The 8,155-nt window shown below is 37.5% G+C and overlaps 1 protein-coding gene across 1 annotated transcript in view; it reads right to left on the minus strand.

Annotated features, from left to right (window-relative positions):
- FAM126B (family with sequence similarity 126, member B) overlaps positions 1-8,155 on the minus strand; it is a 69,136-nt gene extending 60,981 nt beyond the window's left edge. The window contains exon 1 of the mRNA XM_006889080.1: positions 8,101-8,155. The gene's annotated coding sequence lies outside the window, so the exon portion shown is untranslated. The remainder of the gene's footprint in view (positions 1-8,100) is intronic.

The following is an 8,155-nucleotide window of genomic DNA, read 5'->3' on the forward strand; positions in this document are numbered from 1 at the left end:
CAGGCTGCTCCTTGGAGGCAAGGATTCTGAGGCTTCGTCTGACATACTTTGGACATGTTGTAAGGAGAGAGAGAGGTCTTTGGAGAGAGCCTCTATGAGGTGGATTGATTCAGTGACTGGGGTAATTGGGATAGGTGTGTCAGAAGCAGTGAGACTGGCACAGCATAGAGCAGGGTTTAGGGCTGTTGTACATAGTGTAGCTATGAATCGCAAGCGACTCGATGGCACATAACAACAACAACAGGGCTGTTGTACAAAGGGTCGCTATGGTTCATAAATGACTCAATGGCACATAACAAACAACAACAAGCTACTCTCCTTTGTCATTATGATAAGGGAAGCAGAGATAGAGATGCAATACTGATCTATCATATGGAGAACAACTGCTTAGAGTCATCTTGATATACAGATTTTTACTTAAGTAATAAATATGTCTTTTCCCCTTTTAAGCTTTCATGTGCAAATTGGTTCATTATCACAACAAAAGCAGTCAATCCTGACTACAAGTGTTGTACATATAAGCAAACTGTAGTATACATAAACTGAAACAAAAAGTGGTTCAGACCTATGGCACCTCTAGTAGATATCAACTAGAGTCTATAATCTTGTAGAGTCTCTCATGAACAAAGGAGGAGTGGAAAATGTCTGGTTTACATATGGTTATTTGATACACTGTCATTACTTGTACATAAGGCTGATCCTGAAACACAGAAAGAAGGGTATCCTGAAACACAGAAAGAAGGGTATCCTGAAACACAGAAAGAAGGGTATTATTCTCCCTAGTAGGCAGAGCTTTAAGCAGTATAGTTGTTCACTACGCTTGCAAAGAAAGATGACCAGAGCTCTTCTTTGTTTGGACTAGCTAACCTGTCACTAGTACTCACTCAACTGGTTCACAAATTAAATAGTCATTGCAACAGGAATGGAAATTATGAATATAATAATGAGGAACTATCAGACAAACCCAAACTGAGGGACAAAATAATGAGGCTGCACATAAAAAAATGTGAAGGTCATGAAAGACCAAGAAATAGCAAAAGATTGTTCATATTAAAGAATACTAAAGAGGTATGATTTCTTAATATAATATATAATCCAGAGATAGTTCCCATATTGACAAAATTCAATACAAATAATTTTATTAAATTTCCTGATTTTGTTAATTTTAATAGCTCAGTAAAAGAATGACTTTTAAGTCACTGGGCTTTGAGATTGTTAGGCAGTAGCACATAAATGAATTTTTAAAACTATTTTCTGGAATGTAGGGGAAACTATTTGAGATTTTTTTGTTTCTTTTAATCTTTAACCCAACTATTGTAATATCCTGTGCCAGTTTCTGATATATATTATTATATCCTAGAGATCATGGGGATCAAATGCTTTGTGCCCACTTTCATTAATGATAACATTTTAAATAAAATGACATCTTAATACTAAAACTAGGAAATTAACATAAGCATGTCCACAGACAGACTTCATTTTACTTGAATCCACAGTTAATACCCTTGGTACTAGCAGTAAGGGAATCAGGAGATGTATCATACTGGGAGGGTCTGCAAATTACTGAGGATTAATGATGTCAGTTTGAGGACTAAAGTGCATCTGATTCAGGCCATGGTCTTTCCATTCCTTTGCTATGTATCTAAGAGTTGGATCATGAATGACAGAAGATGAATTGATGCCTTTTAGCTGTGGTGTTGGAGAAGAGTTATGAACATTCCATGGACTGCCAAAAGAACAAACAAATATGTCTTGCAGATGGTGAAGCCAGAGTGTTCTTTGGAGGTGATGATGATGAGGCTTCACCTCACACACTTCAGGCATGTTGCTGGGAGGGGCTATTCCTTCAAGAAGGACATGATGCTAGGAAAGGTGGAAGGTTGGTGAAGGAGAGAAAGACCCCCGAGCCAGTGGACTGATGTGGTGACTACCACAATGGGCTCTTGTGTGTCTCAAAGACATAGGACAGGACAGGGTTCAGATCTGTTATTCACATGGTTACAGTGGGTCATACTTGACCCAAAGGGACCTAACAATAATAGTCCACAAAACTTACTCAGATTTTTCTGTCTTTATTGCCACATAGTTGAAATCAACTCGTAGCTGACACTTCAGGAGGTTTCAGAGGCTGTAAATCACAAAAGAGGAAACTTCCCATCTTTTCCCCAAAGAGTTACTGGTAAACTTCCAGAAAGGGGCAACATACAATAGACTATACCACCAAAGAGGCTCTCCCTCAGATTTTACTAGGTTTTTTTTTTTTAAAAAAAAAAAAAAAAGAAAGTATTTTTTTAAATAAGTGATTGAACTGGATATCTATATGGGGTAAGATGAGCCTCTATAATTTACAATTATAAATATGCAAAGGCAGCAGAACAAACATTATTTTCAAGGGTACTTAGAAAATTGAGTTCATCATCTTTATTCTAGCCTTTAAAACAACTAGATTTTACTAGTTTTAAAAATACTCATATGTAGGAGAGCTTTGGTGGCCTGGAGGAGGGGGTGATGCGCTGCAGTCCCAGGAGTGTGCGGTTCGGGCCCACCAGATGTTCTGCTGGAGAGGGAGGGGCAGTCTCCTTCTGTCAGGTCTGATTTGATGGTGCACACACAAAAAAGAATAAAGTTTTGTGTGTTTTCTAAAAAATACTCATATGTAGATTTATATAACATCTACTACAATAAAAATACAGAAATATTCCATTATAAAATTTCCTGTGCTTTATTCACCATTAGCATCTTACCCAGGCATTCCCCCCAACCTCTGACCTCTGGTTGTTAGGTCCCATCAATGATGACTCAGAGGGACCCTACATACAACAGAACAAAATCTCTGCCTGATCCTGTGACATCTTCACTATTTCATTCACTGTGTCACTCTATCTCATTGAGTATTGTCCTTTTCCCTGATGACTTTTCTAAGCATTAATGTACACTTCTCCAGGAAGTGACTTCTCCTGACATCCTGCCCCAAACCTCACCAGCCTAGCTTCTAAGGAGCACTCTGGTTGCATGTCTTCCAAGAACCTCTAGCAACCACTAATCTGTTCTCCATTGATATACTATCATTATTAAGAGGACACAATAAAAATGGAATATAATATATAACCTTTAGAGATTGGTTTTTTTCACTTGAAACCCCATCCAAGTCACTATGTGAACTAATAGTTAGTTCCTTTTTACGGCTGCATAGTAAGTATTCCACAGCATAGATGCACTACCATTTTTTTCCTAAACATTCATTTGCTGAAGGATGTTTTAGTTTCCAATTTGTGGAACTTAAAAATGTCTATGACCACTCGTGCATAGGTTTTATGTGAAAACAATTTTCCATTTCTCTGGAGTAAATGTCCAAGGATATATTTGCTGGGTTGCACAAGCCTATTTTAAAAGATAAAGAAACAGAAACTATATATGATTGAGCTAGGTTTATAATCCAGTTAGTCTGTAAATATTAACTCTCATATTATTTCCAATGGTTTTAAAGACTAAAAGGGGGAAAAATGGAAATAAAGATACAGTAAGAAATTAGTGAACAGAACTCTCTATTGTTCAGAGGAAGAGTAAATCAGTAACTATCTCAAAGATGGTAACACAGTTCCACCTTTGGAACATTAAATAGAGAAAACAGAAATTCACTTTCAGATATTTTGTAGCTAAAGATCTGCTGCTTATCCTCATCTAGTAAATATGCAGATTCTAGAATTGAAACTAGAGATCAAGAGAAAGCTCTAGGTTATCAATATAGATTTGAGAATTATCACATGTAGACACTGAATGAGGTCCTGAGGGTACATAAAACCAAAAAGTAGTAACCTATAAAATGAGAAGTAATCTGAAACAGAACTCTGAAGAACAAAAACATGGGCATCTAAAAGTTCACATACTTACTTTTCTCTAGTTTCTCCCCCCAACCCCTGCCATAAACAATAAAAAGATACTACTGTCATAGGCAACATAACTTGTAGTCTTATACTCTTTTTCTCAAAATTGTACTTTTTTTCATACCTGTATTCATAAAAGTCAGAAAAGCAGAAAATATAGAATTCATAAAGATTAACCATGAATTTCTAAACTGAACCAGTATTTACTGAGTTAATAAGTAAATCTAAGTTTTACTATATACTAATGGGAGAATGGTTATGCAAAAGATAAAATATACAGCTTTACTGTATTACAGCAATATTACAAAAGGATCTTTGACCAAAAAATTTTTCCTCAATTTTTATCAATGTAATGCTAGATATAGATTGCTTTCAGTGTACAGCATAAGAATAAATATCCTGCAAATTAGCACGGGTTTGAAGTGTGAAAAAACACCCCAAAGCTTGGGCTAGAGAGAGCAGCTAAGAAAAAACGAATCCAAAGCAAAACACTCAGCACAGTTATCTGTGGTAACTTTAGCTCCTGACTATAAAATGTAACCTAGATATGACTTTAAAATAGTGAAAATGTATTGCACTATAGAAAACACTTTGTCAAGAAGACAAAGATTCTCACCACTGGACCAACTGGCAGCATCAGGACGGATGGTGAAGAGATTGAGATTGTACACAGCTTTAGTTTGCTTGGCTCCACAGTCAACAGTCTTGGCACCAGCAGCCAGGAAATTAAAAGGCGCATTGCCATGGGAAAGTCTGCTGTTAGGGACCTCTCCAAAGTACTGAAGAGCAATGGTGTCTCTCTGGAGACTAAGGTCATCTGATACAGGTCATGGTCTTCGCAATCACTTGTTATGCATCAGAGAGTTGGACAATGACCAAGGAGGATAGAAGGAGAATTGATGCCTTTGAGCTGTGGTGCTGGAGAAGAGTATTGAGAATACCATGGACTGCTAGGAAAACAAACAGATTCGTCCTGGAAAGGGTTAAACCGGGTGGCTCCTTGGAGGCAAGGATTCTGAGGCTCTGTCTAACATACTTTGGACATGTTGTGAGGAGAGACCGGTCCTTGGAGAAGGACATCATGCTTGGGAGGGTGGAGGGACAGCGCAGGAGAGGAAGGCCCTCTATGAGGTGGATTGATTCAGTGACTGGGGTCCAGAACCCTTGAGACTGGAACACAGGGAAAGACAAAGCAGAGAAAGCATGTATCCTTTGAGGTACGTTCCTGTGCCAGAGGTATCTTGGTGGTGATTGAGAAATTGCCTGGATTATTTTAGGGACTGTTATCTTGCTGGCAACTGAGAAGCTGTGTGAACTTGTAATGGATTGCATTCTGCAGTTAACCTGGTTTGTGACTGCTTTTTTGCTAAACTTGGACTTTCCCTTCTTCTCCCCAACCTGTTACCCCAATAAACCCCACAACTGTGAGTAAAATGAGATTCTATAAAGTCTGTGTGGTCATTTGCAACAAATACTGAACACAGTGGTAGAAACAGATGTAGGAGTATGGCAGATCATATATGAATAGGTTTTATACTGTGGATATTGTTAATGGAGACAGTTTTCTTTTGTGGAATTAGTACAGGTCAGTCATGGTTGTCCCTGTGCTGTCCTTGTTACTTCTACAATCGTTTAAAAAGAAACTGTATCAACAGCAGGTAAAGAGAACAGCTAAAAAACACACATTCTCAGAAGAAAGCTCTACAAGATTGTGTAATAAGGTAGTTTCAATCCAGCTATAAACCAGCTTCATAACTTTCTGTGACAGTTCCCCTCTAGAATTCGTAACACTGTATTTTAGACAATGGCAAAATCTTGAGAAAAGCACAGAGCCTACTAGCCAGATTAAAAAGACATAAAAAGGAAGCAATTTTGGACATTAAAAAAAAACAAAAAAACCACCCAAAAACAACGAACTAAGAATCTGCAAGCAAAAATCTCGCTGTTCTAGCCTAAGACAACAATATGAAATATCATACTGTTCAACTGATAACTTGTTTGGAGACTTTTAGCCCATATTTCTTCATTTTAGCTTTTTATTGTGTAGCATTGGTTCTTTTAATCAGAGTTTGGTCATGTTGAAAACATTGACCATTTTTAAACTTAAAATACTACTGTACAAAATCAAACCTGTATTAAAAAACAATCAAAGAAACCTAAACCTGCACTCCATATCAAGCTAGTTTAATGGCTGGATTAAAATAAACTTTCAAGGTCCATTCAAGAGCAAATGATTATACTAATAATACAGCCATTATTTCAAATGTCTTATAAAACAAAAAGAATACTGAAAAGTACTAGAGGAACTCTAATGGTGTATAAACAAAAAACCCATTATTAAATACTAAGTTGCACTGGTGTTTCTTAAATGATTTGGTAATTTCTAAGTTGATGTCAACTTCACTGCATTCTACAATGACACCTACTGGCCATTCAAAATCAGCCATTAGTTGTCTAAGACAGCTCTAGGCGGTTGGTTACATAATAGGAAGACACACACATATACACACACACTCTACCCTGCATAAATGCAGATTTGTTCATAGGTACTCAACACACTACAGAATTGTACCCAAACTGTACCCAAAACAGAACAAGAAATATTCTTTGTTACTGAGATAAAATTATTCTTGTAAAAGAGAAAACAAAAGTAAAACACTAAATGGCAAATTTTTACACAAAAACATTATTCTAAACATTTCAGAACAAACTAACAAGCTGCAGTGACCCACTTCTCTTTAATGATTATTTTACAGAAAGGGAAGTTCTTAGTTAGGTTCTGGAATATTCTAATATAAAATACCATTAAATACCACTAAAAGGAAAAAAATTACCTTTTTTTTTTAAAAAAAAATTACCTCTTTGAAAGCTATTATGGTATACATTGTTTTTAAAACTCTTGGAAAAAGTGAAGCTTGCTAATATACATCAGTCTAAATTAAAGGCAATAATCCAAACAGCTTACATTTTAAGAATTTATAATGTTTCTTTTAAAACTATCTTCCAGTTAGCAATAATGTAAAGGTTTTATGCCATTCTTCCATAACACATACTAAAGCAGATTAATATTTTTATTCTGTATTTCTGTTAACAAATAATTATTAAAAAGATAATTCACAGTAAATTACACCTGTAAATAAAAATTTACTCCAGAACAAGAAGCTCAATAAGCATACCTTTTAAACCTAACAAATACATAATTCATAACCATCCTCTCAATCTTACCTAACAAACTACTTAAGAGAGGACTTTCATCCCAATTCGGACCACCACCTTATTTTCACAGTTCCAAATATCCAGACTATCTGAAGGTGAATCTACTAATCTTCCAGTCATTTCCAATGTGTTCCATTTACTATGGATTTTGTAAGGCTCTTCGGTTTTCTTAAGATTAAATATATTTATGTACTTTATTTGTTATCAATCTTAATTCTCAAAACAAATACATTCCAGAATTAGAAAATGTTAATCTGGCCACCTCCACCTCAAACCAACATCACAGCTCTGAATCCAAGTCCATATTTGGGAGAAGCTCTTCGTGACTACTCTACCCTTCATGCTATCACCCTTCGCCTACAGAGTCTGCCTGGGTAGAAAGCACTCGAGCCAAGGAAAAAAAGTATTCTGACACATCAATAGGTTGCAAGACCTCCTTTTTTTTCGGGAGGCATAACCTACTTGTTTGGGTAAATAACAGGCAAGTATTACATAATGAATAGCTATAAAGAGCTTCAACGATCTTGGCACCAGAAAATACCTTTATTCTCCAATCCTATCCTCTCTAGCTCAAGAAATGGCCCTAACCTGTAATCCTGAGGATTTTTCTCAAGCGCCTGCAATGCTTCACGTTCTTTTATAGCTTTGGGTTTCATGCAAGAATTCCTCCCGCCCTTACGACAACCTCTTGGTCCTATCTCTTTACTGTTTCCCAGCCAGCTCCTCTCGTCCGTAGGTGCCACCGCAGCCCCACAAGCCTTAGGGCCCAGCAGGGCCCACAGGGTTCAGCGCTACCCTCCTTAGCTGCTTTCTCCTCCTAGTCACGACCCTCCCAAGCGGCTACCTGGTCTACCAGAGGTTCCTGGACCGCCAACGCTCCAGCTACTGCCTTCACAGACTACCCTCGTCAGTTCTCTTCAATCGTTCTCACAGCGTGAGAAGAGGAAAATCTTTTCTGATCTAGCACTTTGCGTCTCTCAAAGAGAGCGCCGCCACCTACCTGTCAACCCGCTGTCTCTGGCTTCCTACCGCCACCGCCTCCCACAGCAGCCTGC

Source organism: Elephantulus edwardii, unplaced genomic scaffold (genome assembly GCF_000299155.1).
Source record: "Elephantulus edwardii isolate Elephantulus edwardi_28Jun2011 unplaced genomic scaffold, EleEdw1.0 scaffold00075, whole genome shotgun sequence".
Classification (NCBI taxonomy): Eukaryota; Metazoa; Chordata; class Mammalia; order Macroscelidea; family Macroscelididae; genus Elephantulus; species Elephantulus edwardii.